Here is a 13736-nt window from a genome sequence, read left to right as displayed (position 1 = left end):
AAGCTTTAAGTAGATCTCTTGGGTACAGCAAGGCTATTTTTAGATTTCTCAACTTTGGTTGCAAAATGACAGACTTGATGAATTTCAGTTAAATTATTTATATATTAGGTAAAATTATGAGTAGTTGTCAGGTTTTTTTTCCCCTTAAGATTACTTCTTGGAATAAGGAAGGATAGCTCATGATTGAATCCATATTTCTAGAAATTATCATAATGAGAGCTATTCTGCATAGACTAAAATAGTTGCTCAAAAGCTGCTAGCCATGGATGATTGCTAAGAAATTTCCCAGTCAACTAGACTCAGGGGATTCATTTCAGAGTTATATCTATATACTTTTCTGGTAATAAGAAAGATTAAATATGTGTCATATAAACAAATAGAATTGTACAGTTAAGATGGTAGATTTTTTTTTAATATATGAAATTTATTGTCAAATTGGTTTCCATACAACACCCAGTGCTCATCCCAAAAGGTGCCTTCCTCAGTACCCATCACCCACCCTCCCCTCCCTCCCACCCCCCATCAACCCTCAGTGTTCTCAGTTTTCAAGAGTCTCTTATACTTTGGCTCTCTCTCCCACTCTAACGTCTTTTTTTTTTTCCTTCCCCTCCCCCATGGGTTTCTGTTAAGTTTCTCAGGATCCACATAAGAGTGAAAACATATGGTATCTGTCTTTCTCTGTATGGCTTATTTCACTTAGCATCACACTCTCCAGTTCCATCCACGTTGCTACAAAGGGCCATATTTCATTTTTTCTCATTGAAGATGGTAGATTTAAGGGTAAATCTTTGCCATATTCTGTATATATTACAGAAAATTAACTTTGTTTTACATATGTAAATATTTCTATCACATAGCTTATAAACAATCAGGTTCTTGATCTTAAAATGTTTCTACTTTATTGTTAATTACAATGATTAGAATTTGTTAACTTGCAATTTCAAGCCCTGACAATCATATATTAATTCAGAAAAGAAATCCAGAACATCAAAGAACCTTAGAAAATATCAAGTACAGAAATCCTCTCTCACCTAGAAGAAAGATAAGAGCCAATTTGTGATAAAGCTTTATTTGTAAGAAAAAAATGTAATACATTAAAAGAAATATTGATGTATACCATTCTAACTATTCTTTTTTTTTCTTTCTGAGAGTATACCTTTTCTATGGCTTGGGTATAAATACTTTTATGAATGAAGTGATAGTGGATGTGTATCATTATGCTTTTTCTGCTTAACAAATCATACAAATTTAGTGGGTTTAAACTATCATTTGTCTCTCAATTCTGAGAGCCAGGTAGGTTTCTGCTTGACTGGTGCTGGGTAGTGGAAATTGGCTCAGCTGGGATAGCTTGTCTCTGCTAGATCAGGCTTCTTTATGTGGTGGAGGGAAGGTCTGAAGAGCAGAAGAAAAATCAAGCCCAGATTATAAGCACTTTTCAAATCTCAGTTTGTGTCACTTTAGCTAATAACAGTTTTGATGGGTAGACCTGCCACTTTGTATTGAAAAAGTGAGGTTGCAAGAAAGAATTTTGTGGCTGGTTTTGTAGTCTACCACAGAATGTTAGTTCGTTGATTTTCTTTTCCTTTTTAAATATTAAAAAAAAATTTCGTTTTCATTGGCAATGTAAAAATATGATGAACATGTTGACATCTTAGTAGACACTTATTTTTATGTTACTAGCAATGAAGGTAATCTGTTTCTTTATACAGGAGGAAAAAGTAAAAGCTCTCTTCAAAAGGGGAAAATTGGTTATGTTCTGTTCATGTTAGGAAATCTATTGAAAAATTAGAAACGTGAAAATGGAAAGTGACATCAAGTTGTTTTTTTATTCTGATTCCGAATGGAATGGCATGAGGTCAGTTGTGGCATTGCCAAAATGTATAATTCTACACGTTCATGAAACTGATAAATTGCTATTATTTATTTCTTTTTGAGAGACAGAGCTTGCATGCATGCATGTGCAAGTGGGGGAAGGGCAGAGAGCGAGAGAGAGAATCCCAAGCAGGCTCCACGAAGAGCCCATTGTGGGACTCAAACTCACTAGTTGTGAGATCATAGTCTGAGTTGAAGCCAGCAGTGGGAGGGTTAACCAAGAGTCAGACGCTTAACCTACTGAGCCACCCAGGAGCCCCTGAAAACTGCTATTTTAAAGTGTTAGGCTAAGTGGCAAATTTGGCATTAACCTCTTGAAAAATTTTCTCTTCCGGCTTGACTACTGTCATGGAAAAAAGGTTTATAGGAGACTCATAGATGACATAAAATAGTTAAAATGTGCCCAGCCCAATAATCTCTAAGATCTTTCATATAGTTACTTCGTTTTCTCTTGTTCATTAATTTTTAACCTGAATCCTCTTGATTCTAACAGTTATACCTATTGTTTGTTTCTTTTTAATTGAATTAATTACATATATCTGTTTTTGGTTTAAAAATAACATTAAAAATATGATTTTAAGCAGTCATGACAGGGTGTTGATATTTTATCATGTCAGGGAAGTTGACATGTTGCTGGAGAATGAACAAAATTATTCTTCCTATGATTATAATAGAAAAGAAAATGAAAAAAGTAATTATCTCTAGGTTGAGTTGTTGAGTGCCATTATCAGGAAGAAAAGTAAACAGCATGTACACTGTTTTTTTCTTGGATAAAGCCATCTATATTTAAGAATGTATAATTTACATAGAATTTATAATTTACATAGAATTTACATAGAATAGAAATTTTATAATTTGCATAGAATTTATAATTTACATAGAATTTACATAGAAATTATTATTTACATATAATTTACATAGAATTTTCTTTATTAAAGAAGTACTGAAGAAAATTTAGGAAATATAAGTTAATAGAAACCAAAAGTATTACAATCTTAAGTCATATACACTCTTATTCTTTTTTTCTATCATTTACCTACATGTTTCTATAGCCATATACAGCCTTGTAAAGAATGATAGCAATTTAACTTGACTCCTGTTATACAACTATGCACATGCATGTTTATGTGTATACATATAGATGCATAAAACTTATGTTATCCATAGATAGTTCATATTCTTTAGTGATCACTTTTGTGTTTTTTTTTTCACTTAGGATGTAATATCTTCCCATTTCTTTAAAAATTATTCCCTGACATGGTACAAAATATCTGGTTAACATACCATCATTTACCATCATTTATTCAACCAGCCTGTATTTTTTGATGTTTAAGCTGTATGCAAATTGGCTCTATTATAAACATTGGCTCTATTGATAAACAGTCTTAAATTTTGTGAACATTCACCATTGTCTCCTTAGACTAAATTCTTAGTTAAGGAGACTAACTTAACTAAGTCAGTAAGTTAAGGAGACTAACTTGGTTCGGAGGAGTTATTTAAGAAAAATTTTAATATTGTAAGATTGTGTAGGAAAGGCTAAATGCTTTATCATGATGGATTTATAATGAAAAGAAAACTTAGTGGGCTTATATCTACTTAATCATAATAATGAAGATTTGGGATCATTTGATTTGTAGAGTAAAGTAGAGGAGAAAATATAAGATATAAGTTATATTTACATATATAAAATATAAGAGGAGAAAAATATACTTGGATAACAAAGAGATTATCTCATCAAATATAGTTTTAAAATAACATATAAAGACTGCATTCCCTTTCATTTTCCACTTAAACAATTATTATGTAAGGCTACCAATTATTTTAAAAGGAACCACTATAAACACATCTTAATATCCAATTTGGTTGACAAAAGCTATGAGGAAAGAGCTGTTCTCTAAAATTCAGACCAGTAAGAGAGGGTATAGGCAGAAAAGTCTTAAATAATGGCTCTAGAGCTTGTAGAGCCTAACAGGGTTAGATAAAGGTAGGAAGGGGAAATGATTAATATTACTCTAATGGAAACGAAAAGTCTATTGGCTGAATGGTAGACTGTTTGCTCTCATCTACCCTCTTACCATTAGCTGAAGATAGAAGGAAGAGTAAGAAATGAAGCATTAAATATTCATTGCAAAGAAGTGTCTCGATAGGTTGAAATTTATTTCTTAGAACTACTAGAAATCCTGTAGTATTTAATACTGGTAAATTAGATAAGCTAACTACTCCTAAATCTTACTGAGGCCTACTGTGTGCTAAAATCATGATATTTGTTGTGAGGGATTACTAGAGTAAAGCATAGTGGTTACTAGAAGAAATAGAAGGCATGAAATCTTTTCTTAAGGAGCTTCAAGTAGATGTCATTGTTTGTGAAGATTTATTTGGCCACAGTCCCTGAAGCCATAGGAATGTTGGGTGACACTTGAAGGTAACTTTGTACTTTAAGGCAGTTGGTCTAAATCAAAGTATTCATGTGGAGGCAGATTCTATAATGCATATTATTTAAAATACAGTGACAACACATAATTTTTAAATGAGTCATATAATGAGTGAGAATTTGGGCAGAATCCTTTTCAGAATATATTAAATTTTTCCCTTTGAAAGTATAAAACTCACCAAATTATGATTTAAAATGGACAACAATCAATATTTATTGTTCTCTTTATTTTATTTTAATCAAGGCTTGGGAAATAAAATAGGGAGGACACAATTTTGTTTCTATCTCAGCAAAAGATAGAGCAAGTCTTAGGATATTTTCTCAAGAACTAACCCTTGGAAAAGACAGCAAATTTCAAATAAGAATTGGCAACTTCTTTTCAGGGCATGTTGTAAATCTCCATAATGTCTTTATCTGGTAAGATTTTAAATGAGAAATCAGAAGCCAAGTGCTTTATCCAAATCATAGAGAGCAATTGGGTATAGGACTTGTTACTGTTACTCACTGACGTAGTAGCCACAAACATTTTCAACAAGATAGACGTCAGTTGTGTCATTTAAGCTCTCTTTCAATCAAAGGCTTTGGCTGCCCCAGGAAATGGATAAATCAAGGTGCATCATAGAACATGCTCTGACCTTTAAGGTCAGCATCTATTAATTATTCAATTATGGAAGTCAAGCTACATTATTCTTCACAATGATGTCCTGACCCCAAACTTCTGTGCTAAGGCTCACCTCCCAACCAGGCATGCTAGCTATTAGGCCATCACATCATGAACATTGAAGGGGGTGGGCAGATAGTCTTTTTATGCAGTTTACCAATCACCATAATGCCAAGGACATTTTTTTCTTCATCCTCTTCCTTTTAATAATGTCTTTTATTTTTAGAATACTCTATTCATTAAAATGCTAATATACATATTATTCTTGTTATAACCTTGAAATAAACAGTTGAGCTAATACCATTCTCAGTGTTAAATAGGAAAGTGATAATGTGATAAATGTAATGACTCTACCAAGGTCATAGATTTCTCCTCAACGGCAGGCAGAACAGGTGTTAAACCTGAAGTTTTGTCCCATGGACTCTCCACAGTCCTCTACATTCAAATTAAACTGTGCCTGTTACACATATGGGGATGGATGCTTTGAACAATGAGAGAAACTGGAGATGTAATAATAATAACAACAACAACAACAACAACAACAATAATAGTACCTTTACTTACAGTGTTTGTCACATGCTGAGCATGCTTCCTTGGAATGCTGTAGGAACACATTCTTTAAAGGATTGCATCATGCTACAGTGGTTAAAAACTGAATTCAATCCTGGCTCTTCTATTTACTATCTCTGTTACCTTGGGCAAGTTTCTTAACCTCTCGATACCTTAGTTTCTTATCTGTAAAATTGGGGTAATAATAGGATGAACTTCGAAGGGGTTTTGTTCAAATTATATGAGTTAATATATGGAAGGGTCTTGGAACAGTGCCTAGCTTATAAGAAGAGGTATACGAGGAGTTATAAAATAAATAAATATATATATAGACATTTCAGAAGCTATATGCAGAAATCAGACTTCTAAGTTCCTGAATATTCTTCCATCATTTTAGTCATTAATAACATTATTTAAATGTCCAATAAATCCTGATCTATTATTTTTATGTCAGGATTTTTTTTCTGCTTGTGCTTGAATATGCAAACTGGTGGCAATTTGCCTGTCAGCTTTTAATTTTTCAAAAATTTCTTTCCTTCAAGATATAATTTGACAAATCACCTCACTTGGAATGGGAAAAAGAGAACCCGATGTTTTATTATTTGAAAATTATGAGTAATGTAAGTAATGCTTGCATAATTAGGAATCAGCCTTTTAGGACTATAGCTTTCCTTATGCTCACAGCAAATAACTTATGAATTGATTTTTCTTTATAACAGTACAAAATAGGAATCTGTAAGGACATAATAAATACCAAGATGAAATTTATGGTACCATATTAATATTAGATTCTTAGATGTGATAGATCAACAGTAAGCTCTTTGTGGCTTTGCATAAAGATTGAATCACAGAGTAGAAAAAACCACTAGTATCTTTCATTTAACAAATATAATTGAGCATCTTTTAAAAGCTCTTCCTGACCTCCTGAGGCTAATCTCCCCTTTGTCTGTGACCCCTAAATAAAAAACTTGCTCTCGAGATACTTATGTTTGGGAAAGGATTATAAAACACACACACCAGTAGCTATTACATAATGCAGTAAATAATCATCATAAGATGAGGACGAAGTGCAGTAGATATCAAGAGAAGGAAAGGTTACTTTGAGTCCCAGGGATCAGATTTGACAGCTAAAATAGCTTTTAAAATGGGCTGGTATGGAAGTGTAGTTCATTAGCAATGTTATTAGATGAGAACATTTTAAGCAAAATGCAAGATGATAAACACAAAGATGAGAAACTTGAGAACATTTTGGAAGAATTAGAATTAGTTGTTGCCCAGATTATTTGGTGATTTTAGGGATGTTTGGGAGCCAGACCAAGAAGGCAGTTCGGACCTATATTATTATGTAGGACCTCTAGACATCCTCTCAAACTATTCTCATTATATAGTTTTCAAAGTTATTAACAAAATTATGCCAGGAATATGATTCTATGGTCTCTTTTGATAATATATTATTGAAACATACAAGAAATACACACACACACACACACACACACACACACACACACACCCCCCAACACAAAACACTTTACTGAACGGTATTTAAGGTAATTTTTAACTACTACCACAGGCTTTTCTTTTATGGATTAAATTGTACTACTTTTTACTATTACATTTTATTCTACCTCCAAGGTCTTTTTTTTTTGTTTTTCATTTCATTAATTATTGTGATTGTTTTCAGTTAGACTGGGTCTGGTATATAGTTGATTTGGAAAATGCTGAGTGTAACTTATTTACTGAAATTAGTGCTAATTTCTAACCTAAAATTTATCACCAGAAATTAATTGCTGGAGGAAACACTATAAAGGTCTAAAGACAGTTTCCAGAAGAGTACTTCTGTGACTATAAATGTCAGCTGATATGTGGAAAATACAGTGAGAAACCACAAAATATTTATATATTTATATTCATATGGATGGATACCTAGTGCCAGATACTAAGGAAACTATTTCAATAAAGACAAGTGTTTGGTTTTCTTGGCTGTGGACTTAATCAACTATATATGAAATACATGCAAATGAGATTCTTTGCTAGAAAGAAATAAGAGATTGAAAGAATACCTTTAAGTCTAATTCAAAATTTTGTAATTTTTTTCCTATTGCTAAAATACATTTAACATTGATGCTAACTAAGCCAGTCATATTCTCCCTTGACCCCTTCCTGAAATATGACTCCCTTTATTTTATGTCTTCCTGCCCCCTGCCTTTTTTTTTTTTTTTCTGCCCAGTCTTTCTCTCACACAGGAAGAAGATAAGATTAGTAGTCCCTAGTATTCTGGTAATTGGTATAAGGTGGGGCTGAAAGAAGAAGGGACAGGAAATTAATTCTTTACTCTTTTAGTAGCTAATACAATGTTGTGTTATTAGTTGTAACATAGCAGCCTAAAGAAGGCAGGTAATAAGGCCATTGTATTTTGTCCTAGTCAGATGTCATCTGGAGATCTAATTCTTGTTGCTGTATTTCAAAATACCTTGACAAATCTGAATTTATCAGAAGAAGGTTAAAAAAAAATGATGACCATGGTGTAGGCCATGATATATGAAATTAAGTAGAGATGTTTATCTCAGTTAAGAAGAGAATTATGGGGGATATGATAGCTGTCTTCAGATATTTGAATGGCTGTTATGTCAGAGAAAGTGCCACATTATTCCATTGTTTCCCAGAGGCTAGCTCTGGGAGAGCGATGTGACATATTTCTTTGTGAGGTTATAAATTCCCTGCCACTGGAAGTTTTGAAGGAATAGTTAGATTTTTAGTTGGCAGCTTTGACTAAGTGACTTTTTAGTTTGGTTTGGATGTAAAATTTTGTTTTTTCAAAGTTGTGTATATTTTGTCTGCTGAATAGCCTATCTCCTTGGCTGTTTTTTTTTTTTTTTCCATTTGGTAGAGTAAAAATTAATAGTATGCATTCACAACTTGAAAATAACCTCAAAGATAGGAAGAGTGGGGCTTGGGCCCTCCCTAAATAGCCCTGTACCTTTATTCAATTTCCTTTTCTTAAAGTTAGACCTGTCGACTTTTTTTCTCAGTTGAGTTATTTAAAGACATTTCAATTAAGGAAAAATTTGGCCTAGGGAGACCAGTTTTGCAGATAGGGAAATCACATTGTCAATGTCATTTGATTAATGCCTGAATGTGATATGCTGACCCTTTTTCTTTAAAGAAGGTCCTAATGATTCCGAAAAGAAAGCATTTAATTTTACCTTCTTTTGTAACAGGCAAGAGGAAACACAATCCTCTTAAGCAGTCATTAACTGACTACAGAATATCAGTGGCACATAGGTTAGTTTAGTTCTATATAGCCAAGCCGAAGCCGCGCTTTATCTCTTAAAGTTAGTGTCCTTAGGATGAGTTCGCACTACATGAAAACAATAATTCCCCTAGGCCAAAGAGAAACATAAATCTGCCAGAGATATCTGAGCTCTCTTCAAATTAGACCTGCCCACTGTTCCCCCGCCTTCATCTTTTGATATCTTTTCAAAAGATATTTTAATTAAGCCAAGTATGTGGAACTATATTTTGAGAACTCATTTCAAAGCCGTCATAAAATTTCTGAATTCCTCTTTGTAATATAGGCAGTGAAAAGGGAATGATATTTTGTTAAAAGGTTTCACAAATTTCTAAAGTAGTAAAATGTCATTTTTGAAATAGATGTAACATATTAAATATTTTCTTGTGCACACACAAAGACAACTAGTATGCCAGGATTTTGTAATATAATAAAGTAGTTTTCTGTCTTCAAATGGCCACCATTTATTTTTCTTAAAACATTGAGGTTTTATATTACTTAATATAAGACTATAATACTCAACGCTCAACCCTAAGGCTGAATCTGTCCAAGCACAGAGCTCAGCCATTTCTTTGTCTCTCTGCCTTGTACTACTTTGACAAGGGACACTGAAAGATCTACGTGGTCAACATTAATGGTAACTCTATTGTGAGAGTAACTCTCACAGGAAGAAGGCAGAAATATCTGGGGACTTCTGTGGCTCTGTCAGTTAAGCCTCCATCTTCGCCTCAGGTCATGACCTCACGGTCTGAGTTCTAGCCCCACATCAGGCTCTGTGCTGATAGCTTAGAGCCTGGAGCCTGCTTCACATTCTGTGCCTCCCTCTTCCTGCCCCTCCCCCACCCACACTCTGTCTCTCTTTCCCAAAAAATAAACATTAACAATTTTAAAAAAAAGGCACAAATATCATACTATCCAATATATTTAAGAAGCATGTCACTGTAGATAGGCTGATGGCATAAAAAAGGATTATTTAAAAGCCTTATTTATAAAAAGTGAGTATTTTATATTGTGCATAGTATTATGAGCTCCTATTTATTTAATGAAATGTGGTCATTTATTTTGTTTCATGTTTCTATCACTATTCAAATGGAGTCTGATTATTCATTGCAATATTATTTGTGAGAGAGATACCCCTTAATCCATTGAAATATCATTCAGTAGAGTTAAATAAATTATGATATATCCTTAAAGTAAAACATTATTAAATACTGTCTATAGTCACTGAGTATATTGACATAGAAAACTACGTGCAAATACTAGTGTAAAAAGCAAGTTGTAGAACAGAAAATCTCTTCTGACATTAACATTTTATGTGCAATGATTCTGTGGTTTCCTTAAGTGGATGCTGTCACTAAGATGTGTGTCAATATTGCTGGTCTATCCGGGACCTTTTAGTTTTTTGTTCTTTTGGTTTTAACAGATTTGCTTTTTGGATTAGCGCATTTGTCCAGACTTATGGAAATGACTTGAGGTTGAAGTGAGCAGTTTCCCACACATAAATAAAGCAGAAATCCATAGAACATGAGCCTGATGGTTTCAGCTTCTTTCTGTCAGTTGCTGTGAAGCAAAATAGTATGGGTGCTGTGACCATCTGAATGTCACATATGATGTGCAGGTAACCTTCACTGCATGGCTTTCCTAGTCACATTACAGAGCATTCTCATTGCAGAATTATTTTCTCTCTCCTATATTAAACTTTCAAAAAGGTTATGAATTAATTTTATTGGAAGTTGATAAATATGAGCAATCATATACATATTAACTGCTAATCTACTTGATCCCTTTCAAGTTTCTTCTTTCCATTTATCCATGAATTTTCTTAGGATACCTTAGATTTAATTACCAACCCTTACTTTACGTGACTCAGAATGCTGTAAAAACAGCTGTTATATTCACTTACTGGACTTAAGTTTCTCATCTCTAAACTTAGATAGCTTTCCAAAAATATTTACTCAGTACCAATTATGTGCACTATACAAAATTAAAACATAACTGTTGGCCTAAAAGAAGTATAGTAGATAATGTCCAGCTTGCGAACAAGACTGTAAAATATTGCCATTTTGTTTCAAGCCAGCTTTAGCTTATAGTTTAAGTCAGTGAGGCGTGAAAGGGGACAACTACACAAATATGGAGACTAAAATAAATACTAAAGAATTAAGGATGGTGAGATGTGAATTGAGTCTACAGGGATGAGATGAATTTGGTTAGGGAGGGAGGACAAATGGAATAAACAAAGGATATTTGAGGACAATTGAATAGATACAGGAGATAGTGAATTATATTCCTTTGTAATGTCGAATCACCTAAAGATCTTTAGTACTTCCTTTAAGTAGGACCATGTATCCTAATTATGTCCCCAATGTCTCTTTAGTACACATTGGGAGATGAGTCATATTACTTCCCAGTTTCCCAATACTCTGGTTTAGTTTTATAAATTGTGTATTTTTTTAACTCAGTGGTAAAAAAATGAAACTAAAGCTTCCATTCATTTTTTTATTATTTTTCCCATTTGTACCTCTTTCTAAAATGAGAAAATTGCAAATGCACTGCTAATTGCTATTAACATGATACACTGTATAAGTAGCTTGTGAAACCCATGTGAGGTATATTACTACTAAACATAGAAAGTGCATTTCGTGATGCTATTTTAATGAATCTATTTAATTAATAAGGTGTAGTTTGATGCTTTTTTGAGTTAGTTTAAAATCACACATTTGTTTTTTCATGAGATGATCAGATGGTCATTACAGTAACCATTGTCTTTTTAATTATTATTCTTTTTCTCTCCTGCCCCAAGAAAGTAAATCTGATTTATATAACTATATATAGCTGTATAAGTTAGTATATATAGATCTATATAACTAAAACACAAATGAAGATGTAAGGCTTTCTCTTTGGTAAGTCTAGTAATGCAGCTTAATGAAACATCTGAATTTTATTGAGCAACATAGAGGAGTATATTAAATATTTATCCATGTTTTCTTTCTTTTGACAAATATTTTTTGAACTTACAACATTGTAGACACTATTTGAAAACTACAATTTAATGGTAAGCAAAACAGTCACATCCCTGACCTCATGAAACTCCTAGTCTAATGGAAGAGACTAATAAACATATAAATATATACTTACATACTAACTGCATGTATACATACTTCTATGTACTCTATATTATTAACTATACTCAATAGATGCCGTTCTCCAAATTTAGCATCGAAATCAAATTGCACGTGAAAGACTGATAGAATAGAGAAGACTTTGTAATTCTCTGGACACTTTCAGTGCAAACACAAACACATTGTCTGTTGTTTCTCATTGTGACTGAAATATTCTGCAGTTCTGAGAGTGTAGAAACAACCAAATCATTTGCTGTCTGAAGTTTTTGGCCAGGAGAGAATAACATTCCTCTTCGTATTTTCACACAGAAGTTGGTAATGGCAACCTGTAAGTCCTGAGGCATGTTCTCATTGGGCCATAGGCAACAAAATAAATAAATAAATAAATAAATAAATAAATAAATAAATAAATAAATACTAATAAATAAAGAATAAAAGAAAAAAACATATAAACCAAAACCTATCTCTGAAAACATCTCTGAATACTTCCAGAAACAACTCTACAACCTATTTAAATGATTGAGTTCATAGATTTGAAATGATAATTTACTCTTCTTTGCATTAATAATCACGCATACACACACACATTCACATTTACAGCATTAAACATCTGAGCAAGCATGAATAATCATACATAAATATAGTTGTTATTTTTACATCAGTGCAGTTGAATAGAATCTAAAACATTGTCAGAGTGTAAGAATATATATTCCTTATTTCTTTGATTATGGAAATAATGAATTACAGTGATAATTGCAAACTTGAAGAACATATTTGGTACATAATTAATGAGATTTATAATATAGCAAACAAAATGATCCATAAATCAATATGAATTAAGTAATATCCATATACAAAATAGATTATAATATGCTAAGAATTGTATTTTATTTCTTTCATAATGGGCTATTTGTATTTAAGGGTTGAGCCACACTGAGTATAGAATTGTTTCTGGGGGCACCTGGGTGGTTCAGTTGGTTAAGTATCTAATTCTTGGTTTCGGCTCAGGTCATGATCTCGTCGTTTGTGAGATCAAGCCCCACATTAAGCTCTGTGCTGATGGTGTAGAGACTGCTTGGAATTCTTCCCTCCCTTGCTGCGCATCTCTCATGCTTGCTCACCCTCTCTCAAAATAAAAAAAAAAGAAAAAAAAGAAATTAATTAAATTAATTAATTAATTAAATTTAAAAAATAATTATTTTTGAATGTATGGAAATTCCACGCTATAAAAGTTTACTTAAAACACCCAAAGATAAGGGACGCCTGGGTGGCTCAGTCAGTTAAGCGTCCTACTTTGGCTTAAGCCATGATCTCTTGGTCTGTGAGTTCAAGCCCTGCCTCGGGCTCTGTGCTGACAGCTCAGAGCCTGGAGCCTGCTTCAGATTCTTCATCTCCCTCTCTCTCTGCTCCTCCCCTGCTCCCACTCTGTCTCTCTAAATTAATTAATTAATTAATTAATTAATTAATTAATTAATGAGACTCAAGGATAAGGCCAACAAAAAACAGGAGATATAAGAATGTTGATACCATGTAGAGAGACTAAAGCCTATCCAGTGAAGAAGTATGTGTGTTTTGATATCATATGTGTATCAGGGTAATCCACAGCCTGTCGGGTTTGGGTAGTTATTGTCCTTGACATTGGGTCCTGTGGAACAAAGGAGAAAAGGAGGGAAGAAGGGAGGAAAGAAGGAAGTACACAGGTTGCCTTCTTCTCCTAAGTACTAACCCAGTTCATGAGCATGTACACTGCCAAACCATCCTGAAAAAACAGAGACCAACTTCAAAATTAGAGTAGGTTTATCATATCAAAACATG

General features: G+C 33.2%; 1 protein-coding gene across 2 annotated transcripts in view; it reads left to right on the top strand.

The window, feature by feature from the left end:
- The window catches only part of EDIL3 (EGF like repeats and discoidin domains 3), a 410169-nt gene that overhangs the window by 129724 nt on the left and 266709 nt on the right, over positions 1–13736 (top strand). The gene's annotated exons all lie outside the window — the stretch shown is intronic.

The sequence above is a fragment of the Acinonyx jubatus genome, chromosome A1 (genome assembly GCF_027475565.1).
Source record: "Acinonyx jubatus isolate Ajub_Pintada_27869175 chromosome A1, VMU_Ajub_asm_v1.0, whole genome shotgun sequence".
Classification (NCBI taxonomy): Eukaryota; Metazoa; Chordata; class Mammalia; order Carnivora; family Felidae; genus Acinonyx; species Acinonyx jubatus.
Note: the sequence above shows the minus strand (reverse complement) of the source record. Positions and strands in the feature narration are given on the sequence as shown.